The sequence below is a fragment of the Schistocerca americana genome, chromosome 3 (genome assembly GCF_021461395.2).
Source record: "Schistocerca americana isolate TAMUIC-IGC-003095 chromosome 3, iqSchAmer2.1, whole genome shotgun sequence".
NCBI classification, from domain to species: domain Eukaryota; kingdom Metazoa; phylum Arthropoda; class Insecta; order Orthoptera; family Acrididae; genus Schistocerca; species Schistocerca americana.
The window spans coordinates 801075946-801102975 of NC_060121.1; positions in this window are offsets into that span (position 1 = coordinate 801075946).

A 27030-nucleotide genomic window follows, 5' to 3' on the forward strand; every position below is an offset into this window, starting at 1 on the left:
ATCACTATCACAATAAATTAAAATGAAACAATATTTGACAATCATTGGCGGAAATGTCCATGATTAATACTTAAATGAAGGCTGTGGTCCACACAATATACAATTCCATGAATGTATCTTAATATTTCTTAAGTCATGTCTCCATTGTCAAGCGCTACGTCAGAACTGCTTCCTTGAATCTTTTACGTTTCCCAAAGACCTACTTATAGACATGGAAAAGTTCCTCGATCTTCTATCCCAATGTACTGTACATTAATATTACGAGGAACTAGGATGTAAGATGAGCTAAGGTGATTTCTTCTTTAGTTTTCACAGCGCCTTATTTTTGATGTATTCGAGTTGTTCCTCCAGTATCATAGACAATGCTCATTAAGTAGATTAATCGTTAGATTCCCACTATCTCCAGCGATTCTATAAATTCCGAACTACTGTTATGTAGCACTCATGGTTCGTTTGTTCGCATGTCGTCCGAAGCACTGTTAAACTACGTCTCATTCTGCCTCTAAGTTTTATCAGTTCATTTCATTAAATACCGCTGTTAATTAGCATCTCCAAATTAAACCTACTGTTCATTATTTTTGGTATAGGGTCCAAACATTTGCTCTCCTGTGGACATCCTTTCCAGTCCAGAATTTAATTTTCGGACCTTGGTGGAATTATGAGATTGATATCATGAAATGAATCAGCAGTTGCGAAAATATGCAACCATCAGATGTATAATTGAATTATGAGATTGAAACTTTGCGCCATACCGGATCACAAAACCTGATTCTCCGATTATCGTGAGTGATTTCCTTACCATTATTCTCTCAGAGCTCGACAAGGCTTCCACCTGCATTCGTACATTCATTATGCATATTCCGGCATAGGGGAGACAAGGGATGACAGTCGCCTGCCTAGTGCCAGCTGGTTAATATCACATGGCAGTGTTCAGAAGTACGGTGCATGTCCAAAGGCACAAGCACTGCAGCGACTACAGCCGTTACGAAATACGTGAACGTATTCACAGCTACGAATGAGGAAAATCACCATCTGTATAATGATTACTTCTGAATACCCCGTGGGAGCAGACAGTGATCAATCTTATTACTAATAGTTACTATTAAAATCAGTCTTGATCACAGATTTATTTATTCTGGTAGCCGGTTTCGACCACGCCTGTGGTCATCTTCAGATCAAAATGCTGTATGAGCAGGTGCCTCCTTCTAGTGATTTACCACCAGAAGGAGGCTCCTGCTCATACAGCATTTTGGTCCGAAGATGACCACAGGCGTGGTTGAAACTGGTTACCAGAATAAATTAATCTGTGATCAAGACTGATTCTAATAGTAACTGTTAGTTGTATAATTGAACGACAACAATGAGAACGTGTGCCTGATGGGACTCGATCAAGGATTTCCTTCTTATCACGAGTGTTTGCCTTACCAGTAGGCCCCAGTGACTGTTCCTTGATAAATGTATGCATGGTCGAAGGAGGCAGGCAGTGCTATGTCGTATTTATTCGCCGACACCGGGCAAGCTAATTTCATTTGAAACGTCTCCACTGTATGGGAAAATAGATAGTGACTGTACGAGTATTGGTTGCAGGCACATGTCCGATGACATGTGGTTGTCTGCGTCGTGCTCTGTTAGCCTAAAGATAAGGCGACAGCTGGGAATAAGTGGGAAATCCGGTCTCGAGTTTCGCAGCGCTACCAATTTTCACTGTCGTCATTCCACTATAAAGCTGGGGGTTATCCACATTCAACAATGCAAATACATTTCACGTATTTCATGACGGCTTTAGTCACCAAGGTGCCTGTTCCATCGAAAAAGTATGCATGTCTAAAGGAACTTTTCATCGTACTTCTGAACGACACGGGCACCGAAATATTGTCAGTGGTATCTTAGCGTGTCTGTGGGAATACGGCGTTCTCTTGTGATTCTGGAGAAGGGAGTTCGCTGCAGTTAGATGAAACCTACAAGAGAACTGTGAAAGCCTCCTATCCCCTCTCGTTCCTAACTGTTCTGATATTCTCTGGTTATACCGTTTTCCAATACTCCCGCCGTATTAGTGTTCTAGTCACCAAGGACTAGGCTGTTTTCATCCCCTTACAGATATTTTATCAATTCCCTTATTTCTTCATACATTTATTTCTCATTTTCAGTTTGTGATTTTGACGAATTTGGTTCATGGTGGCTGAATCCCGTCCTGAGATTAATGATTAGGTCAATGACTTGCCTACAATACCTGAAACTTCCTTATTTATGACCATGCCAACAAGGTTACACCATTCACTGGTCTTATTAGTACAATGAAATCATTCCCTACCATCTTTCTGTTTCATATCAGAAAAACCTATAGAGTTTCGTTGTTGCCTGGTCGTCTCTCTAGCCACATTCTGAAATTTCGCTTCAATATTCAGACCTCTAATATTCGACGATCCGATTCGAAGAACGTTAGGTTCATGAGCAGTTCATAATTGTAGAACGATGGACTTTTCTACACTCTCAAATATCTCAAAGGCCGTTAAAATGTTATTCCGTAAGACTTAATTCCATTAAGTATATTTAATGCGATGCCTTCCATTGCAATCCGTGTAGACAGCAACTAATGCCGGAAGTCCTCGGCCATCATAGCAAATGATTTTAGTAAATATCCGGCTGCTGAGGCCGAGCGGTTCTAGGCGCTTCAGTCTGGAACCACGAGGCTGCTACGGTCTCAGGTTCGAATCCTGTCTCGGGCATGGATGTGTGTGATGTCCTTAGCTTAGTTAAGTTTAAGTAGTTCTAAGTCTAGGGGACTGATCACCTCAGATGTTAAGTCCCATTGTGCTTAGGGGCATTTGAACCATTTTAGTACAAAATTTAAACACTGCCCGGGATCGGACGTCTGATACAGGACCTTTGAATTAATAGTCCACACTAATATCCACCAAACTTAAATGTCCCCAAGTTAAGGTCCTGGTAAGAATCAGCATAAAATCCGTGTACCTCACCTTTACCAAGCAGCTCCATCGCAGACTTGCTAACCACGTTTCAGCGATCCACTCTTCACTCACCTAAAACAAGGCTATCCATATCTGGTTCACACTGCTGTGACTAGAGGCGTACTCCATGGGACAGAGACGAAAGAAATAAAAAGATATTTAATGCTAGATTTAATAAATTATTTAATCATATACCACAATAGACCAAATAATCCGTAAGCGTAAAATCTATTACTCTGAATCATATTTAGAGAAATTAAATTTCGAACTAAAAGAATGCGTACGGCTTAAATGCATTGCGAGTCTGTCTACTCATATTACTTCAGCTTGTAACACGTTCGTCCCTGTGCTACCTTTGTATTTGTATTTCTGAAGATTCCAGACGAGTCATGCGTACTTCGTGATCAATAAGGTCATTCTTCATCTCCTGTTCGACATTTTATGTGACTTAGCCAGCGTAACTACATATCCATGCATGTTTCCTAGAACTAAAAACATGTAATGTATCGCTTGATAAAGCTACTACAAGGTCATAACAGAAAGTTAGCTTCTCTCAATACTATCTGCGAAAACTTAAACTGGTGGGAAATATCTACGCAAAATTTTGTTTCTGGAAGCAGCATCGTTTACAAGTAATGGACTTGTCAGTCTTCCCAGTATGGACAAACTGTTAGCTGAATATCGACATTGGCTCAAATAATTGGAAAAAAAACAATGGTCTTGGTCCAGAAACTTTGGTGTCGATGACCCGCATCATTGGTCCCTAGTTTATTGATGGGAATCTAAATACAGGTAATTATATCGAGTGTCTAAGGTATGCTACTGCCGCAGTTATTGAAAGCCGTCCCACTGTGTATAAGGTACTCGGTGTGGTGCCAACATGACGGATGTCCCTCCCATTCTGTACGCACATTTAATGACAGATCATCTTAATAGAACGTTTGGACAACATTGGAACAGTCGATAGCGAAGGAAAATTGGTCTGCACAATAGCTAAATTCAACATCTCTATATTTCTATTGTGGCAAAATTTAAAACAAGAGGTCTATTAGGAACTACGGACGACCTCCATATATTTATTTATTTATTTATTGTTCCGTGGGACCAAATTATGGAGAAGTCTCCATGGTCATGGAACGAGTCAATACATGAAATTGTAACACGACATTAGAAACAGATAAAATGAGATATAAAAAAACATATTCAGGTGACAAGTCGTAAGTTTAAATAAAGAAAATCAACAATGTAACACTGGAATTTTCTTAATTTTTTAGCTCTTCCAGGAGCTCCTCGACAAAATAGAAGGAGTGAGCCATGAGGAAACTCTTCAGTTTGGACTTAAAAGAGTTTGGGCTACTGCTAAGATTTCTGAGTTCTTGTGGTAGCTTATTGAAAATGGATGCAGCATAATACTGCACTCCTTTCTGCACAAGAGTCAAGGAAGTGCATTCCACATGCAGATTTGATTTCTGCCTAGTATTAACTGAGTGAAAGCTGCTAACTCTTGGGAATAGGCTAATATTGCTAACAACAAACGACATTAAAGAAAATATATACTGTGAGAGCAATGTCAGAATTCCCAGACTATTGAATAGGGGTCGACAAGGGGTTCTAGAACTTACACAACATATAGCTCGAACAGCCCGTTTTTGAGCCAAAAATACCCTCTTTGAATCAGAAGAATTACCCCAAAAAATAATACCATACGACATAAGCGTATGAAAATATGAGAAGTAGACTATTTTTCGTGTTGAAGTGTCACTTATTTCAGATACTGTTCTAATGGTAAATAAAGCAGCATTTAGTTTCTGAACAAGATCCTGGACATGGGCTTTCCACAACAGCTTACTATCTATCCGAACGCTTAGGAACTTGAACTGTTCTGTCTTACTTATAATATGCCTATTCTGTCTCATCAAAATATCGGTTCTTGTTGAATTGTGAGGTAGAAACTGTAAAAACTGAGTCTTACTGTGATTTAGCATCAAATTATTTTCCGCAAGCCACGAACGTATTTCATGAACTACATTATTTGATATTCTTTCAATATTACACAGAAGATCCTTCACTATCAAGCTGGTGTCGTCCGCAAACAGAAATATTTTTGAATCACCTGTAATACTAGAAGGCATATCATTTACATAAATAAGAAACAGCAGTGGCCCCAGCACCAACCCTTGGGGAACGCCCCACTTAACAGTGCCCCATTGGGACTGAACGTCACTACCACTCTCAATATTGCGGAGAAGTACCTTCTGTTTTCTGTTCTTCAAGTAAGAGGCGAACCAATTGTAAGCTACTCCCCTTACTCCATAATGGTCCAACTTCTGTAGTAATATTTGGTGGTCAACACAGCCAAAAGCTTCGTTAAACACCTAGCGTTCGCAACCTTTTATTTAATCCGTCCAAAACCTCACAGAAAAAAGAGAATATAGCATTTTCAGTCGTTAAACCATTTCTAAAATCAAACTGAACATTTGACAGCAAATTATGTGAATTTAAACGCTCCTGTAACCTTGTATATGAAACCTTCTCGATAACTTTAGCAAACACCGATGGCATAGAAATAGGTCTAAAATTGTCAACATTATCAATGTCTCCGTTTTTATTAAGTGGCTTCACTACCGAGTACTTTAATCGGCCAGGAAACCGACCACTCCTAAAGGAAAAGTTACAGATATGGCTAAATACTGGGCTAACATACATAGAACAATACTTCTGTATTCTGCTAGATACCCCGTCATATCCATGAGAGTTCTTGGCCTTTAGTGATTTAATTATTAACTCAATCTCCCTCTTGTCAGTATCATGCAGGAGCATTTCAGGTAACAGTCTCGGAACACTTTTTTCTAAGAGCGCTATATGATTCCCTGTTGGGAGTAGATTTCTATTTAGTTCACCTGCTATGTTCAGAAAGTGATTATTAAATAGTGTACATATGTGCGACTTATCAGTAACATGGACATTCCCACTACGCACTGATTCTATATCCTCGACCTGTCTCTGCAGACCAGCCACTTCCTTTACGACTGACCGTATGGTTTTAATTTTATCCTGAGATTTAGCTATTCTATATGCATACCACATACTTTTTGCCTTCCTAATAACATTTTTAAGCACCTTACAATCCAGTTTGTAATGGGCTGCTGCATTTAGATTTTGACTAACGATTCGATATAATTGCCACTTTATTCTACAAGATATTCTTATCCCTCTAGTCAGCCACCCAGGCTGCCTGTTTGTGCTAGTACCCTGTTTTGAACTTTCTAACGGAAAGCAACTTTCAAAGAGCATGAGAAAAAAGTCTTGAGAAAAGCATTATATTTATCGTCTACTGCATCAGCGCTATAAACATCTGGCCACTCTTGTTCCTTGATAAGGTTTACAAAGGTCTCAACAGCAACTGGATCAGCTTTCCTAAACAGCTGATGACCATATTTAACACGTGTTGCAGCACAAAAACCTTTTAGAGTTAAAATTTGTGCATCACGATCTGAAAGGTCATTCACCTTTTTGTTAACAGAATGCCCTTCTAGTAATGAGGAACGAACAAAAATGTTGTCTATGGTTGTTCTACTGTTCCCTTGAACTCTCGTTGGAAAAAATACGGTTTGCATAAGATGATATGAATTAAAGAGGTCTACCTGCATCCTCTTCCTTACACAATCACTTTTACAATTAATATTGAAGTCACCACATATAACTTTTTGTATTTCCTATAAAGTGAACCAAGAACCTCCTCTAGCTTTAGCAAAAATGTTGTGAAATCGGAGTCTGGGGATCTATTAATAACAACAGTTAGAAGTTTCGCTCCGTTAAATTTAACCACACCTGCACAACATTAAAACACCTTTTCCGTGCAGTACTTTGAAACATCAATTGACTCAAATGGGATGCCGTTTTTCACATACATGGCTACTCCCCCACACCGCAAAGAGCTCCTCGAAAAGCTGCCAGACAACCTGTATCCTGGTAAAGGAAGCCTCTAAATTATCTCCTTATTTAAGATGTGTTCAGATATACCAGTAATTTCAGAGGCAACATCTATAGGCAGTTCACTAACTGTATCTCTAATATCTTGTATACTTTGATGAAATATACTAATTCCCTCCTTACTCGGATACCTAAGCTTTGTCGAAAGTGGTTCCTTTGTTAGAGAGACTTCCCTTAAGCAGGAATACCTATCAGCTGACTTCAATCTAAAAAAGGTGCAGCTCTAACACCTACTACTGCAGGAATTTTCCCATGAGTGATCCCACCAACCACCCCTATGCTGTCACCTATAAACTTTGCCAACCTCCACTTCACATACCTGTTGAGGTGCAGGCCATGTCTAGTGAAACCCGTCCTGCTGATAGACTCCACCGACACCACTTAAATGTGACCCAAGCTTTCTGTCATCAGCGCACCCCCAAGTCTCAAGTTATTACGCCTGACGGCTGTATTAAGATGAGGCCGATCGTGATGCTGAAACAGTTCCACGAAATGCACATTCGTGTTGCCAGTTTGAGTGGATACCTTTTCCAGGTCACCATCTATGTTATACTCCCTATCCCTATCAATACTATTCAGAGCCCCACCCACAATCACTACCTGATCCTCTTTAGTAAAATCCCTACACAACCCCCCCTATGTTAACAGTCACCTGAGCCAATCCTGCATTAGGCTTCAGAATGCTGGTGACCTGGTACTCACTCCCCAGCACTTCTTGCAACTGCTGGCCTACACCCCTGCCATGAGAACTACCTAACAGCAGAACCTTCTTCTTCCTCTTCGACTTTGCAACTGTTCTAGCCACCGTAACTACTGAGGTCTGCTGCATACTTCCTACATCTACAGCTACTAGAGATTCCTCTCCACTAGACTCTGACAGTTGGTCATAACTATATTGCCATTAGCTGCAGGTGAAATTCGACGTGCAGTACTGTTTCTCCAGAATCACTTTACAGCGTGTAGAAATGCTCAGTGTAAAGATTTAGAGCAATTAGTAAGGCAGTCCAGACAATAAAGACACGAACCATACCTTAGTTATGTTTTTCCTTATATTTGGCATAACAGATCAGACTTCTGTGGACGTCTTCTCCTGACGTCGGGTTTGTGGTCTGCGGGGCTGTTATTTTGTTACTATTTGATCAAGTCTCATACGCGTTATGTTGAAGTTCTCTATGATGCTTCTTTCAAATGCCGTAAAAAGATGTATATAGTTACATTAGAACAGTGTCGTTGTCGTAATTAGGAGAGTATGAACAACAAAGATTACTTGGGAACGTCAGGAAATTCGCCATATAACTCCGCGAAAACCACACCTAGTTACATTTATTCTTTTTGGATGTATTTGTGGTGGCTTGTCTCAGCTACCGCACACTGTATGTGGCTCGGATAGAAGCTTGCAGTTGTGTCGCGCGTTAATTATACCCGAAGAGCAGTTTTACAGGACTTCAGCCGCGCGGGTTTAGCCGAGTGGTCTGTGGCGGTGCAGTCATGGACTCTGCGGCTGATCCCGGCGGAGGTTCGAATCCTCCCTCGGGGTTGGGTGTGTGTGTTTGTCCTTAGGATAATTTAGGTCAAGTAGTGTGTAAACTTAGGGACTGATGACCTTAGCAGTTAAGTCCCATAAGATTTCACACACATTTGAACATTTGAACAGCATTTCACTTTTGCTACAATACGGTACATAGGATCGCGAAGAAGATGAACATTTAAAATCAGTTTACGAGACATCTTATAGAAGACACAGCCTCGTGGAGTTTAGGCTTTTCTCCGGGTAAATCTACATGCAGAATATGAAAGATTCATTACTCATAATCAACTGGAAATTGACAGCGGCCGGCCGAAGTGGCCGTGCGGTTAAAGGCGCTGCAGTCTGGAACCGCAAGACCGCTACGGTCGCAGGTTCGAATCCTGCCTCGGGCATGGATGTTTGTGATGTCCTTAGGTTAGTTAGGTTTAACTAGTTCTAAGTTCTAGGGGACTAATGACCTCAGCCGTTGAGTCCCATAGTGCTCAGGGCCATTTGAACCATTTTTTGACAGCGCAGTTAGGAGAGATTTTGTGGAAATTGATAAGCGCGAGAGACGACTTCCTGGACAAATATGATTCCGAGACGCACTCAATTGAATTGCTTTTTGCAGTTGACGCTGAGCAATATCTTCGACAAGTAAGTTTCATAACGAAAATCTTTACATGTCAAACCAAACACGCAGGGTGCTGCCAAATGAAAACTGTGTGCCGGACCGGTAATCGAATTTGGGACCATTGCCTTTTGCGTGCAAGTGCTCTACCGGCTGAGCTATGCATGCACGACTCAACCCAACCTAACTCGTTAAATTTACGCGTGTTCTCGTACATAACTCCTGGGACTAGGCCTCCTGGAAGAAAGGATGTGGTGGAGACATGGCTTAGCCACATCCTGGGTTAATGTGAATGTCTCAACATTCAATTTCGGGAAAACAACTAGAACCTATATCTACATTGTCTGCTGTGGATTTGAACGCGCTTCTCTCGAATGCCACTTCTGATGGAGAAACTGTCGAGTCTCTCTTTCTGAAGGTTCTGTAAACAGTTCTACTTTTCATGGGTTCTTTCAAACAACTGATAGCTTTAAGACGACCGTACACAACTGTAAGTTTGCAACGACCACTGCGATAGCCAACTAATGGAAATCGCGGCAGTGCTGTCGAGTAATCTATCCTTCAAAGATAGGCTTCGAAACCGAGAATAACAAGTGTCCTTAACCAGAGTGACCTGACATAGTTTGTGGCGTTCGCTGTGTTATTCAGTGGTTTGGTATTTAACTAATTTGCAAATGGAAATGATAATCCTATTTTATGACATTGAGTAATTACTAAATAATTTTTCTCCCGGCTAAAGATTTGGTCAAGTTGCCAAAGAACTCAAAGTTAACGTCGTGTTAAAGTGTTGTCTGTAAGTTGTGTAAGTGTCACTACATCACAGTTCATACAACAGATTCAATACAACTACTGATTAAGATGGAAGCAGTTATCTTCAGCAAAATGATCATTAAAACCACCGAATATCAGCCGCGCACAACACTGACGTATGTTACCTGAAACAATATTCTTCGCAACTCGTGCTTAATTAATTTCGGCTCCATACATCAGGTAGAAAAGTTTCTTATAAGGATCTTGCTATGAGCACTGTTTTTAAAGAACCAATCTCATTCGAATCATTTTCATTAAAATGAGTTCGGGACCACCGGTGTAGATTTGTTTTTACACATTTGTATTACGTTCAACATTTATGTCTGCAGAGTTGCGTAATTTGAATTTGCCGCTGTGATAATTGTTAAGATGACGGCAGGCAATTGATAGGGACTATCTATTGTTAGAGCAAATAAGTATTTTAAATGCTTATTGAACTTTACAGAAACTCTAGTTTAGTGTTGTGCACTATTTAGACTTCATCAAGCAAAAATTTGATTTGTTTCTAAGGAACACACGGAGAAAAACGCGATACAAATCGCTATCAACAATGGCTGCGCTCCTTGCAGCGGAAAGAAATAATTAACACAGATAATGCTTACTGAGAGAGGAATTAAAGTTACAAATAATTATTCACTCATATTTATAATAATAATGAACTCTATTATCGAGTAATAATTAACAAATAATTACAATTTCTTGACAGACCTCAGTTTGATATGCATCCGCAACTTACAAAAGCCAACCAACAAAAGAGAAAAACAAACGAAGACAAACGCAGATCATAAAAGCAATTTACAATTATCATTGTCTTTGTATGATACACATCGATAGGTCCAATTGTATCATAGAATATTACATAAATAATTAATATTTACAAGTTTTCACTGTTTTTTCATACGTCGAATAGATAATGTTTATAACTGTTAGAGGTATAATTTCCTCTCGTCGCACTGTAGCCAAAAATTTATCTCGTGGATGCTACAAGTTCTAAACTCATGGGTGGTTATTTCAAGTATCAGTAAATCATTAAATTTACTGATTCATCATCTATAACATTCTTCAAAATCATTTATGTACCACAGGATTTAGTAACAACATTAACACTCGTGATGTAACAAGAAGTAACCCTTACATCGATGCTGTGGCTCCGGCGGTCTAATTACGACTGCTGGCAGGGTCATCCTCTGCCATTGGCGTAGTTCGGATACGATATGAAAGGGTATGTGAGCATCACAATATCCTTCTTTCACTCAAGCTGGTCTTCACTAGGTTCCACAACTCTGACTGGAAGTTGTTCCCACCATACCTGCCAAAATACTCCCACTTCACACCTAGAGTTGAACGCAGATCTTCCACAACGCCTTCGGACTCGATAAGCATACACCTACGGAGGTAGACTAGATGCAACGTGTGTGGCAACGACCTTAGCTACTGCTATTGCACGTCATCCCGTTTTGTATAGTTTACATCTTCTTATTGATTATTCAATACTGCACCTTCATAAATTCACTAACTAAATACAACGACAGACAACATCTACGATAGTAATTACCGCAGTAACTATTAGTATACTAACCAATATTGTTTGTAAGCAAAACGAAAATGTGCGGGAATTGATTTTTGAGCAGTTCAGCTACACCGCGCAACATAATTAAAGGATCACTTCTAGAAACCCCGTAATTATCTCCCATCCGGATACATAAGGTCAATATTTGGCTCAAAGATGTCTACAACCTTTCCCTACAAAGATATAAAAATGTGGTGCCCTGCGACATCACTCTCGGGCTCGACGACGCTTCAAATAGCAAGGTATTGACATTTACGAAAACACACCGAAGTTCTTTTGTCATGCACCAAATTTCACCACAATGCGGCTCTGCTACCGTGAACATGACGCACTATGGGAAAATCTCACTCCTCTTCCGCCTCCCGTTTCCCACACCCCATCTCTTGTTGCGGCTCCTCAGCGATGGAGATCAGAACGCACGCGTTCTGCGTCGAAATAACGTGGTTTTCTTATAGGTGGCCGAGGAAAAAATTTCAGACACACCACCGCTCAGAATGGAAACGAAAAGGCCTGAGGTGGTGCCATAAAGGATTTCAATGGAAACACCCCTATTTCCAAACGTTTCGCGTTTGGAAACGACAGTTTGCAGTGCAGTCAGCAAAAGAAACGCTTTGTGACTATTACTAGGTGATTAAACCATTCTTGATGGACATCATGGGGCTGCAGCCCCATTGAACGTGATCTAACCCCTTCGGAGTGCAGAGTGACCGAAACTTTTGCTCTGGTGTACAGTGGGGAAAGACTAGCGCCTTTTCAAAATCATTTGAGAAACTGTACCTGATGCAAGGTGGTAAAGGGTCCTTATGCTCTTACTGTGCTCCTGTTCCCAACCGTCCTACGATGCGATCACGGAGCTGAATTTGACGGTGAATAGTCCTTCTAAGGCCCTCCAGCTCCGTGAAACCCTCTGTGACACCCACCCACATTTATTGAGATATTTAAATATGTACCTTTACATAGATAACCGGCAAGGTAGCCTTAAGTGCCTGCAGGTATGCAACCACTTGATATGCCTCTAAGGTGTGCTGCCTGCCAGCAGACGCCTAGAAGTATTTCCAGGTTTTGTCTGTAAAGCCACACTTTTAAAATATTCAAAACAATAAACGTTGATGGGCTCTCCCTAGGGTTTTCCCTAACTGGAGTCTCTGATAGGGGCCGTTTGCCGTTTTATTCATACATGCGTTAATGTCGCACCCTGCGTGATTACAAAAGAGATGGGCGTGAAAATTGAGCACTGAAGAAGCATAAGGACCCTTTCGTGCTTCCGATCAACGTCAAATTTCGTCGAAAGATTTGAATGGTCCCTAGTGGTTCCTCCCTACACACCAGAGCCTAAATTACCTACACGGAGGTCAAATCACTTTCAATGAGGTTGCAGCCTCGTGATGTCCGTCAAAGAAGGGTTGAATCTTTCAGTTAGAGGAAAAGACAACACAGCGTAAGGTTGTCAAGAACCTCCTTCTTTCGCTCATCTCACTTCGAACAGTTATCTTACGGCGTGAAATGAGTGGAAATCACTGTCCCAAGCATAGAAATGGTTTTACCGACGCATTTACGCCATTCCCTGATGCCTTTTCGTTTCGATTTTGAGCGGTGTTATGCCTGAAATGTTTTCCTCCCCCATCGATAAAAAATTCGCGTTGTTTCATCACTGGGGGTCACGGTTATTACCTCCATCGCAGAGGTGTCAAGTTAAGGGAAGCAATGTGGATAAGAGGGGCTGTGACGACTTTCCTATCGTATGATAAGTCCACGGCGGCGTTGGGCAGAAATGTGGCGAACTTTGATGCCAATGCGATATTAATAATTGAGTTTACACGACACATGAGCTACTGAGCTTTTGGTCTTTTTTCAGCATATGGCGACACCTTGCTGTTCGAATTGTGGTCAAAGCCAAAGGTGACGTTGCAGGGCGCCACGCTTTTGCATTGATACAGTGTAAGGTTGTGGGTAGCTTTGAGACAAGGTGTAAGAGGTCCGAGCAGATGTAATTTCGATGTATTGCTCATGCGCTGCGTACGATATGCAAGGTATAAGAGAATCTCTGACCAGAGAGCAGTGTTGACTGCAATAGGAAATGTGTAACTGCAGCAGTAAGCTGTGGCTAGGCTGTAGTCTGCTCTGGTCTGGTCTGGTGTATCATGTTGGGTGGCCGGTCGCGGTGCAGCGATGCCGGAGCCTGAGTATTATTGTATAAGGTAAAAAGCAGCCTCGCGTATATGTAGTAATGTCATCTCAAGTCCCATGTAAATGTTTTTAAAATCTCGTAATAATAATCTTTCTCATAAACAGTAACGTTTAACAACCATTCATTTCAATTTAAAGAATTTACTAATTTCTACCATCCATGATCATCCCGATTGTTGCAAAAGAAAAATCAGTAGCTTCCTTTCATAAATGACAAATCTATCGGCCAGCATTGCACAGGGCTGTGCCAGAAAACATTATTTTAAGAGCACATGTATGTGCGTTATTGGCGACTTCATTGAGGTAACAGTTTTTCTCTTTTTTATTCAGAATGATCTTTTAGGGCCATGACGCAGCACTGCTGACGTCCAAAATTCGCCTGGTTAAATTCACAGTCAATTCAAGCGAAGATGATGGGTACGAAACCCTTCGAAACGTTGCGAGAAGACGACGCCTTTACTCGGCTGATCACCCGAGAAGATTTCACGAATGGAATACGCCGAGAAAGTCTCAAATCACATTTAACGTAAATATTATTTATGTTAATATTTTCTGTTGGGAGGTTACGGTAAATTATCTTGTGTCGAGGTTACACATGGCGACAACCGGCTAGGATCGTATTTTCTTTGTGAATTTATGAGAAGTAGTCATATATCAGCTCTTATTTACTTAAATGTAGTTGGCATCTGGCGCAACGCATTTACTAATTTGTCACTCTTTCTTTCACAGATCATCGGCAGTTTATTGCTCTTTGTTGTAACTGTGTTTGTTCCATTTTTGCTTCGTCTTTGTTTCATTTTGTGCTTAATTTTTATTTGTGAAAAATGCCGCGTAAAACTGTTAACAGTACATCGCGATGTGCAATGAGTGAAATAGCCGACTCGAATTATTTGACAGATAATACTAGCGACACTCAGTCTAATAGTGATAATCCCCTAATTATAGATAATCAGTGCGTGCCGATCACTAATATTGATTTTGATCCTAATGATGAGCAAACAAATGCTATTATGTCTACAGTAAATGTAACAATTGATGACGCGGCACTTTCCGTTACAATGAACGCTGTCCAGTTTGACACACCTAATTTGCAAAATTTACGTAGCGAACAGATAATTCTTTCTGACGAAGGTGAACAATGTACTCAAAGTACGTCAGATTTATTTGATTCCGAGGTAGTGACTAACAGTGCACATCCAATTGGCGAACCTTTTCAAGAATCAGAAAATGACCAAATGATTACGCAAAACGTGACAAATGCACATACACCATTACACGGCATAGAAAATAGAGTCGCTAATTTTGGCTTGGATCAAGTTATGGCAGTATTGCTACAACAGAATGCAAGACAAGACAACAACTTCAAACAACTTAATGAAAATATTAAACAACTGAATGAAAAATACGACAGCCTTAATGAATCGAACAAGCAAGTTAATGAAAAACAAGACAACCTTAATGAAAAGCTCAAACAGTTGAATGCTAAGCAAGATAACAATTTCTAACAACTTAGTGAACAGATTACAGCCGTTGCCGCGCAATGTCATGATACTAAAGAACAATTACGTGAGGAAATTAAGGCTTGTGCTAGGAACAGTAGCGAAGAAATTAGATCTGTGGCACAAGAATTAAGTAATACACATGCAGCCACAACTAAATTACTTAGAGATGAAATTAGTGCAGTCGCTAAACTATGCTCTGAAAACGCAACACAGTTACGCGACGAGTTTAAATTAATGTCAGCAGAACTTTCACGCACACTGGATGCGAAAGTAGACGCGAAATTTGACCAACAGAACAGCAAATTGACGAACGTTTTAATCACCACCTACAAAACAGTGAAACGCGTTACCGTAAATTTATACAGGAACAGAATAAATTAATGCAACAAGTCATGGAAACAATTACTGCACAGAGACAGGAAGATAAGCGTAAATTGTTTACGAAAGCAAAAACATACGTAGACAACAATATTGCTACAGAATCAGACGAAATTAATACTATCAAACAGTTGAACACCGAAATGCATGATGAAATCTCCGATCTTAAAACAAAAACAGACACACACACATTAGACTATCAGACAATGACCAACAGACTTGAAAAGTTGGAACTAATACAGGATCCCGATGCCATCAAAGCAGAAGTTAAAAAATTGAACAAAACCACACGTAAAATACAAAAACAAATTAATGCTTGTGATATTAAAAACGATGATCAGGTAAAAGCACTGACTGAAAAATATGATGAATTGGCCAGTCGTATTGATGTTATCGAAAATAATAATGACACCAAATCAGACGATACGTCACCAGTTTCGCTTAATGAATCACCCAAATTCCAAAATTTACAGCAGACGATCAGTGAGATACGGTTCGTCCAATAATACATTACGTAGAAAATTGTCATATTTACAGCAAGAAGTGACGGAGATGAAAAATATTTCAGCCTTTAACACATCACAGCATACGCCACTCTCCCAACATTTGTCAGACTCACACAGCCAGTATAATTTAGGTAATTTACAGAGAGTACGTGACAGATTCCGAACAGTCACAGACAAACAGACTAGCATACAATCATGAACCTGAAACTTCCTGGCAGATTAAAACTGTGTGCCCGACCGAGACTCGAACTCGGGACCTTTGCCATTCGCGGGCAATTGCTCTACCATCTGAACTGCCGAAGCACGACTCACGGCCGGTACCCACAGCTTTACTTCTGCCAGTATCTCGTCTCCTACCTTCCAAACTTTACAGAAGCTCTCCTGCGAAGGTAGGAGACGAGATACTGGCAGAAGTAAAGTGGTGAGTACCGGGCGTGAGTCGTGCTTCGGCAGCTCAGATGGTAGAGCACTTGCCCGCGAAATGTAAAGGTCCCGAGTTCGAGTCTCAGTCGGGCACACAGTTTTAATCTGCCAGGAAGTTTCATATCAGTGCACACTCCGCTGCAGAGTGAAAATCTCATTCTGGAATCATGAGCCTATTCAGACATTCAGAGACGAAAATTTTAATTACAAGCACTATATATCCGTGAGAAAATTTAAGGTATTTAAAAATGACAGAACACAGATTCACCACTTGGATTGGATACAACAGTTAAGCTTTGCTTTTCCACCAACTAGGCACGTAACACACAAACTGGAATTTATTTGCAGTTTTTTGGAAGGCGAACCGGCAACTCGTATGAGACCGATCGCGAGACAATGTTATTCGGTCGAAGAATTTCAGAATGCTTTTCTGTCAGCGTATTGGTCGAAGACGAGACAGCGCGGAATCAAGGATCAATTAGTTAGTTTACCGAATTATGGGTACTCAAATTTTCCCGCTGTGACGCAATTTTTTGAACACATGGTCCAACAAAACCAGTACTTAAGTGAGCCATATAGTGAATCAGCACTTATCTAATTATGTATTTCTAAATTACCACGACCATTAAGAGTATCACTTCTAACAGGTCAGCAGAAAGAAAATATTTCGGCATTCAGAGATCTGTTACAGCTTTTGGAAGTTCAGCAATCAGATTATTCCTTCATAAACAAAAATGTTTCACATCATAACCAAGGCCAACCAACATACAGTAATTACGATCAGTCACGCTATTTCAATAGCAAAGGTAATAGACGCTCCAGGGACGACAACCACCAGAACTTCAATAACAGACAAAATTTTAATTATCAGTATCGTCCAAATTATGAACAACAGGAACCACATTTTGGTAACAATAGAGGTTTTTCCCAACACCAGCAAAAATCCAGCCAGTTAGCATACCTAACCAACAATGTAATGTGCAAGGTCAACCAAGCTTTATTGCTTCGCCGCCTACACGTATAGCGTCGGCTCCACCAAATAGTAACGCACAGCAACAAGGAAATCAGTACGTACAGAAAACACACCATTTCAACTCATACCACAATGCACCGTATAGAAATGACTATCATGGCAGACGTGAAAAACTAATGAGCATAATTTTCAGCGTACGTTTAATAACAGTCGGTCTTACCAGCAGCAGAATCATCCGCAACAACAGATTATCATGAATGAACCAGACAGTAGATATCATCCCGAACGTAATACGTCAGGAAGAAATAGCAGAACCGTACAAATAGTCGAAATGCCACAGCATCCTCCCGCAAATAACAGCACGTCAGAAGGAGTTTGACTAGATACAGTACAGGTTGCATCTTCCAGCAACGCAAGCAATACTTTTGACACAGAGAATCATGTTCACGAAAACGTTATTACTTTTGACGACATCAGAGACACAGTTTTGCATGAAAAACCAGTTATTCAAAAAACCATTTCCCACCCTGTCATTGAAGTAAAGATTGGATCATTCAAATTTTCGGCAGTAATCGATTCTGGATCACCTATGTCAGTTATAAATGAAGAAACTATCAACGAATGTAACAAAGACAATACCTATCATACGTTACTATTAGGCAAATCTAAAGTAAAAGGTGCAGTATCTAGTAAAGGAGTAGACGTAAAGTTACAGACACACTTATCGTTTTGTATTGCAGGTCATACGTTCCACTCAAATTTTTGGATTGTTCCCTTATTGACAACAGACGTTATTTTAGGTACGAATTTTTTGGTACAACAAGACGCCATTATTGACTTTCAAAATTTCTATTTAACATTAAAGGATGAAAATGTACAACTGGCTTTAGAATTTCAGCACTCTTTATCTGTAGAAGAACAAACAATTAATCGTACAGAGGTGATATCTGCATCACGTAACACGGACTGTCATTCCACATTGTTCACAGATACGTATGTTCAGAACTATTATTCACCAGACGAAGCCGACTTTGACGTTATGCAGATGATTTCTGATAAAGTTAAACAGAGCAGTGCAAATACAAACGACGAACGTACTCAACTACCCAATATTCTTTTACAGCAAGCTCCAGTTTTTGACAACATCCCTGGTATTATACCCGGATTTATCAATTTCAAGTTAAACAGCGCGATACATTTAAAGCCAAACATTATCCCATTCCATACATTCACAGAGAACAAGTTAAGAAAGAACTGCTAGCTATGATTGACCAAGGTATTTTTGAACCGGCAGTTAGTCCGTACATAAACCCGCTCCATATTGTTAAGAAAAAGGATGGTTCACTTCGCCTCGTACTTGATTCGCGTCACATCAACGACATTATTATTAATGAAACAGATCGCCCACAGACACTAGAAATTTCATGGCACTGCTATTTATTCCACTTTAGATTTGAAATCGGGATTTTGGCAAATTCAGCTCCATCCGATCTGCAGGAAGTACACAGCATTTCTCTGTTTTGGTGACTGTTATCAATTTTGCAAATTACCGTTAGGTTTAACAATTTTTTCAGCAGCATTTATTCGCGGTTTGAATACTATCCTTCCGACAGAACTAAAAGACAGAATCACAACGTATGTAGACGACATTCTTATTGCAGAAACTGACTGGTCTGAACACAATCTGATTCTGGAACAACTGTTGCAAACTTTTCGTGCACATAGACTGACAGTTAATCTTAGCAAATCACACTTCGGGAAAACTTCTATAAAATTTCTTGGACATGTAGTTTCAGCAGAAGGCATTTCGCCTGACCCGGAAATACTTCAAACTATACGTGACATTACTGTTCCTACGACGAAGAAACAATTACGCAGCTTTCTGGGATAAATTAACTTTCGTAAAATTATTCATTACTCTGCTTTAGACACCTCTAGATTATGTCAATTGACAGGTAAAAACACTATTTGGTCCTGGGATAGCCAAGCACATTCTGAATTTGCTAATCTGAAACACGCTTTGTTGAATGCACCACTTTTATCACATCCAGATCTTACTAGAAATTTTTCCATTGCCACCGACAGTTCTAACACCGCTTTAGGCGTACACATTTTTCAGAAAATTGAAGAAGATGGTTCTACAGTAATTAAAAACATCGCGTTTGCTAGTCGCATTCTGTCACCTGCTGAACGCAATTATTCTGGTACAGAACTTGAACATTATGTGTTGTATGGGCATTTACGAGATTAAGGCATATTCTTTATGGAAGACATACGACCGTTTACACGGATGATAGAGCGATACAGTTTTTACTTTCAGCAAAATTTACACATGGCAGATTAAGCAGATGGAAACTTTATTTACAGTAATTTAATTTTACAATTGTTCACATTCCCGGTACACAAAATGTTGTAGCAGACGCACTATCCCGTTCTCTCAGCAACAATCAGCAAGACATAGCAACCAACTTCTGCAAAGCAAATTTCAGCGTCATGTACATTCAACAAGTTGCATTCGAAAATTTTATTTCGGCATCATTAAGAGACATAGCACAGGATCAGAGCGAAGACAACGTATGGAAAGAAATTAAACGCCTTTGGCTAGATAAGAATAATGTTACCATCAGAAACCATTACACTGCACGCAATAACATTATGTATCGCCGCTCTCACCCTGACAGCAACAACTGGTTACTATGCATTCCTGACGAACTGGTTAACAAATTAATTTGGTATACTCATTTAAGTTACGCACATTACGGAGCCAGAAAATGTTTTCTTATACTGAGACAGAACTGTTATTTTGCCAACATGGAGAAACGTATTCGACGAGTTTTAGCGTCATGTAAAATCTGCCAGAAAGCTAAGTCAGTCACGACTTCACATATTCCTCGGTTACATCCCATTGTACCTGTTAAATTGAGACACATGGCCGCTGTAGACATTTTTGGTCCGATACCCAGATCTAATAGCGGTTTTTGCTACATCTTTGTCGCTGTTGAACTCACTTCAAAATTTGTAACCTTCACTCCGTTACGCAAAGCTACTGCTAAAAGTATTTCGAATGCATTTATAAAACATTTTTATCCCATGTAGGACATGTATCACAGTTTCGATCTGGTATGTGGACACGTATGTTACGAACAAGAAACATTTCTCCGATCTATATATCCAAATATCACGCTTCTTCGAACCCTTGTGAACGACTAATGAAAGAAATTGGTAAACTATGTAGAATATAATGCCATAAAAACATATTGATTGGGACACACACATACTGTCATTCCAGGATGTAATTAACTCGATACCAAATGAATCTACTATGCTATCTCCGACTGCTATGCTGAGAAATGTTGAACCACCCAACAAAATTAAAGAATTAGTATCTCTCCCTACATCTCGTCGACTACGACACCATGAAACAATTGACATTGCACTCAACAACATCAAACGTGCCGCAGAGCACCGGAGAAGACAGCAAAAACAGGTTTGTACACGCCATGACTTTCACATTGGACAGAAGATATTAGTACGTACACGCTATTTATCCAACAGAGGAAAGAGTAGATGCAGTAAATTTGAGCTTCTATACGCAGGTCCATATCGAATTCGCAGCATTCCTCACCCCAATGTAGTACACATCAATACCTTGAGAACCAGAAATAGCAAAGGCAATCACCATGTCTCCAATATTAAACCCTTTATTGAATGAATATACTTTATGTTTTATCACACTATAATCCCATTTCCTGATTTTTATATGACCACTTATGCAGTTATATCTCAGTGACTACTTACTGATGATTATCATATTTTTTCTTGGCAAGTGCCCGGCAAGGTAAGGTTAGGAGGTCGCTTTTCTTGTCGTTATATATCAGACCTTGCACATTTTCCATTTTTCGTGTATGTATGATTGTTTTCCTGTTTTGTTTGTATGAACTACGAAATCTTTGAGATATAACAAACACCAGTTGACTTTGACATTTTTCGTTATGATATCTCAACATCGTGACTATTTTACCTTTTTTTTTTTTGGCCACTACATTATGATACTGCGTGTACATTTTTTTGCACTTAAAAACTGTCTATGTCTACGTTTTCTGTCATGCTATGCTGTATGCTTAATTATATCACTAGAAACAAGTTTTATTTAATGAGTATATGATTTAAATGCAAGATATTAATCCCTATTCAACATTTTCAGAAAGCAACAACGTGTAAAAGAAATAACTTAAACAAACCACAGTGGATTATTATGAAATGGGAATTTCACCTTCGGAATGAACGAAGGAAAATGCAATACCATGCCATGAAGAGTAAATGGAACAGAATTAACAATCATTAACAAGAATATACTATACACATCGTATGATTGCAGTCTTAACTAATTATTTTTCTTTCAGAATACGAGGCGATTGATGCAGGCTGTCAGACAGAACTACACATCTTAGTTTTAGTGATGAAATATGCTAGAAATACGAAACTCTATACTATGAATAGTTGTATGAAGTAAATGGTAATATGATTAATGAATAATGAAGTGTCTTTTTTGCAGATGATAATGAACGATGACGAATCGTTATATGAATAATGAAGTTTTTCCTTGCAGATGAGAATAATGATGAAGTTTATATATTTACTGTTAGTTAAGAAATGCTATGTAGTTATTTAAGTATTTGTTGCAGTTCGTTTTGACAGTATGTCTTATGTCGCATGGTATAATGACTGAATGTTTTGGAAAGGACAGCCAGAGTACATACATATTGAGTACACGTTTCATTACCTGTTAAATCGAAGTTCACTACTTTTCAGCATAATATGCGTCTCTTCTTTCAGCTCAATAATCCATTTTGTACTTTTTCCAGGATAAGCTATCCATGAAATTAATATGCTAAAAGCAGTTAGTCATTGAACCTGTTCAAGTACTTGCATTTTTTAACCCATTTGTGCGTGTCATTCATGAATGTGATCACATATACTCTACTTGTTTCATAACCTTGCTACAGCTGACTCATGACGAATGACGTTATTAATCGTTATTTGCAGCAATAAGTCAAAAGCAAATATTTTCATGCCCCAGCAATTAATTATCGCAATTTTCTCAGATGTATGGAATCCATTATATCTATGTATTATCGGACCACAGACCTTGAGTAATAGTTACAGTGTGTTACATTTTAAATATGTCCTATGTCACTTGAATGATGAGTTCTGAGTAATACTGAATGATGTTATGTAATAATGTATAAATGCTATGCCAATAATTTGTGTAAATAATATTTTTTTATACTCTATAAATGGTATGCCATTAATTAACACTTGTTTTGAATGATGACTTCTGAACAATGCATTAAAATGGTTTGTAACTGGCCAATGAGTGCCAATGATTACTATAATTAGATGAATTATGTAAATGCTGTGCCATTAATTAACTCTTGTTTTGATTGATGACTTCTGAACAGTGCATAAAGATGGTTTGTAACTGGCGAATGAGTGTCAATGATTACTATAATTAGTTGAATAATGTAAATGCTATGCCATTAATTAACTCTTGCTTTGAATGACCACTTCTGAATAATGCACAAAAATGGTTTGTAACTGGCCAATGAGTGCCAATGTTTACTGTAATCAGATGACTTAAGAATAATGTTCTGTAATACTCCATACATAGTACAGAAATGTGTAGTAACTAGGCAATGAGTGCCAACAATTACTCAAATCGGTTGATAGACTAGTGTAATTCTCAATGATGACTAGCGTAAGACTTTTTGTCCTTCAACTTCTGACCTAATTACCAGAAATTACTGCAATATCGGTTTGTCCTGTCCATCCTCATGATCATGGAGCACTATATTTGGGTTTTGCACTAATTCTACGTTGGTGAAAGAGTATGGATTCTACAAGTATGCGGTGTTGACACATCATGCTGTCCACCACCTTGAACGATGGAGATGTTATAACGGTCCTACTGTTAAGTGTACCTAATGTACTACCAAAATGATAACATTCAATATGAATACAACATTTCAGTGTCTTGGCTACACTGATTAATACTTCAGGGAAGAAAAATTCAAATTGTCTCACTTGGTGTTGTGCTTCTGTAGAAAGATATGGACTTTCAGTGCAGCTACGTGCAACTTACTGTGCTACAACCATGATGCAATCCTTCCCCTTCCTTTCCTAATTCTTGTTAAATGGTAAAAATATATACAGTGCGTGTGCACTTTATGTCATTTGTTAATATGTTTTGTACTCATTGCGTATCTTAGTTCTTATAAAATGGTAAAAAATATATACTGTGCGTGTGCACTGTATGTCATTTGCTAATATGTTTTGTACTCATTGCGTATACATTTTGTCATTTCTTGATATGTTCTGTACTCAGTGCATGTGCACTCTATTTCATTTCATGTTCTGCACTTATATATATGTATATACTCTGTGACTGTAGACTTAATTAAGTAGATTATAGAAAAATTTTTTGCTCATGGCAAGTCCAATTGATTCACCATCGCTGCCAAATTTTGCCCCCCCCCCCCCCCCCCCCCCCCCAGTGGAGGGTTATGTAAGGTCCGAGCAGATGTAATTTCGATGTATTGCTCATGCGCTGCGTACGATATGCAAGGTACCAGAGAATCTCTGACCAGAGAGCAGTGTTGACTGCATTAGGAACTGTGTAGCTGTAGCAGTAAGTTTTTGCTAGTCTGCAGTCTGCTCTGGTCTGGTCTGGTGTATCGTGTTGGGTGGCCGGTAGCGGTGCAGCGATGCCGGAGCCTGAGTATTGTTGTATAAGGTAAAAAGCAGCCTTGCGTGTATGTAGTAACGTCATCTCAACTCCCATGCAAATGTTTTTAAAATCTCGTAATAATAATCTTTCTCATAAACAGTAACTTTTAACAACCATTCATTTTAATTTAAAGAATTTACTAACTTCTCCCATCCATGATCATCCCGATTGTTGCAAAAGAAAAATCAGTTGCTTCCTTTCATAAATCACAAATCTATCGGCCAGCATTGCACAGGGCTGTGCCAGAAAACATTATTTTAAGAGCAGATATATATGCGTTATCCGGCGACTTCATGAAGGTAACAATTTTTCTCTTTTTTTTTCAGAATGATCTTTCAGGGCCATGACGCTGCACTGCTGACGTCCAAAATTTACCAGGTTAAATTCACAGTCAATTATTGAAAAGTTATAAGTGAGTGACAATTTAATTGAGAGGTTAGTTACATTGTATTATTACCAGGTTACTGAATTTTTTTAATTTTTGTTGGGACGTTACACTGAATGTGAACGACATAATTATAAATTTTTATTGTTGAGAGATTTAGGAATATTTCTGTTTTGAGATTACACTAAACGTAAATATTATTTATGTTAATACTTTCTGTTGGGAGGTTACAAGTGGCCATTTAATTTTATTGTTCAGTGTAGTTCACCAAGTACGTGTCGTTATTTCGAATCGTGACAACGAACCCCGTGCTTATCTCGTATCTGCAACCGACAGTCACTCTAATAGCAAGGAACAAGTAACAACAGTTACATCCTGTTCCATCAAATAAAAGTGCAACTTTATGGAAATGAAATTAATTTATTGGTAGATATACGCTGTGGTTACGTTAAATAAAGGTAATTATTATTCTGTTAAGTTAGTTAGTGTATAAATACGTGTAGAGCAACACCAGGACGAGAGTAGTTAATTTTTGTTTCACACCGATCTGTTATTTTGCGACCCTACTCTAGAAACATCTACTCATCCAAGAAAGAGAAAGTATATCACAAATCGTTATAAACTCTTTATGGAGATATTCACTCCTATTTGTAAAGAGCTAACGGCATATGTAAAGAAAGCTGTCTATCATATGTGAATTAAATGCTACAGAGGAAGTGAAAGTAGTGATAATTTAATGATATATGTGAGTAGTTGGTCTGTTTAAGTATTTCTTGTAGTTTGTTCAAACGGTTCAAATGGCTCTGAGAACTATGGGAGTCAACATCTGAGGTCATCAGTCCCCTAGGACTTAGAACTACTTAAACCTAACTAACTTAAGGACATCACACACATCCATGCCCGAGGCAGGATTCGAACCTGCGACCGTAGCGGTCACGCGGTTCCAAACTGAAGCGCCTAGAACCGCATGGACACACCGGCCGGCTTTGTAGTTTGTAATCATCTTCCAATAATAACCAACTTGGAAACCAACTCCATATATAGTACTTCTCAATCTGATAAACATTAATAAGAAATAAATCAACAGGATACGAAGATACGTAATTACATCCAAAGGTCAATAGGTAAACTATACAGCCACGACACTACAAAACACGCAAAAAAACAAGTAAAATTATTCCTTTATGTTTTTAAGTAGCTAGTGGTATTTCATTTTTAAACTATGTGCCGTAACACTTATTTATACGAGAAAGTTTCACTTACACACGTAAGGGGAAGCGCTGTTAGCTGTAGGGCCTATTGATTCATGGACGGTACATAGAATTAATCTCCCACTCCCTAATCTTCGGGTGGTGAGCTATAACCTCAGGACAGCGATTATTCATGGGCGAATGGTACACAGATATTAATCTTGTATGGCCCAACTCACATGAATCAGAATAACAATTACAAATTACACTGAGCTTCTAGCACAATACGTAAGCTACCAAGTGAACTATCAGTTCAAACGAAAACTTACAGGACCGCAATGTAAGGCTGTACCTAATGCAGGAGACTGTAACGATAGCTGTCTACGATGTGTCACTGCCTCTCATTTCGTATAATAATGTCTTTATATCTTGCTGTAAGTTAAAGTGAAGTTTAGAAAAATTGCTAAGTAGTGTTAGATTACTTTTTAGCCGTCATCCTCATATTACTGCAGGGACCGCTGTCTTTGTTCGACTATTATAAACTTTACTTTCAAGACAATTCGTAAATCTGTATTCATAATATTTTATTGGAGATCATGACGTTGAGTCCTTTTTTAATACTCAATTACATTTCGAACACAGGAAGTCATCGATGTCATATCTCGGTAAGGAATGGTATGCAGAACACTGGGGCCTCGATTCTTGCTATTCAGTAACCAGTCTGGAATACTTACCACGCAGCATTATTTGAGGAGATAAGAAACCGAAATCGAATTCCACGTTTCATCAAGCATTTTTGTAATAAGTGTGACAAAATTATGGAGAGTACCATTAAATCACACTCAAAGTCGCCACAAGAGAGCCGTATATCATTAACCGGTTATCAGTTAACATGAAGGGAGGAGACTTTCTAAGAGAAACGTATTACGAGGGCATGTTCAAACGTAATGCCTCCCGTTTTTTTTATGTAGAAGCTCTTAAGGCTTACTAAAGAAAGTCATTGTCATGAACAGTTCAAGTTTCTGTTCTCCGTGTGTACATATTTGCAACCCCTCTGTGACTTGAGGGCTCCGAATTATTGTTCTTAACATGGCGGTGTGTAACTTAAAAGGTCAGCGCGAGAGAATCAGCATGTTGTAATCGAGTATCAGATTCGAGGAACTCGGGCGCACATGAAGCACCCTCTCTTAGAGCATGACAATGTCAGACCACAAACGAG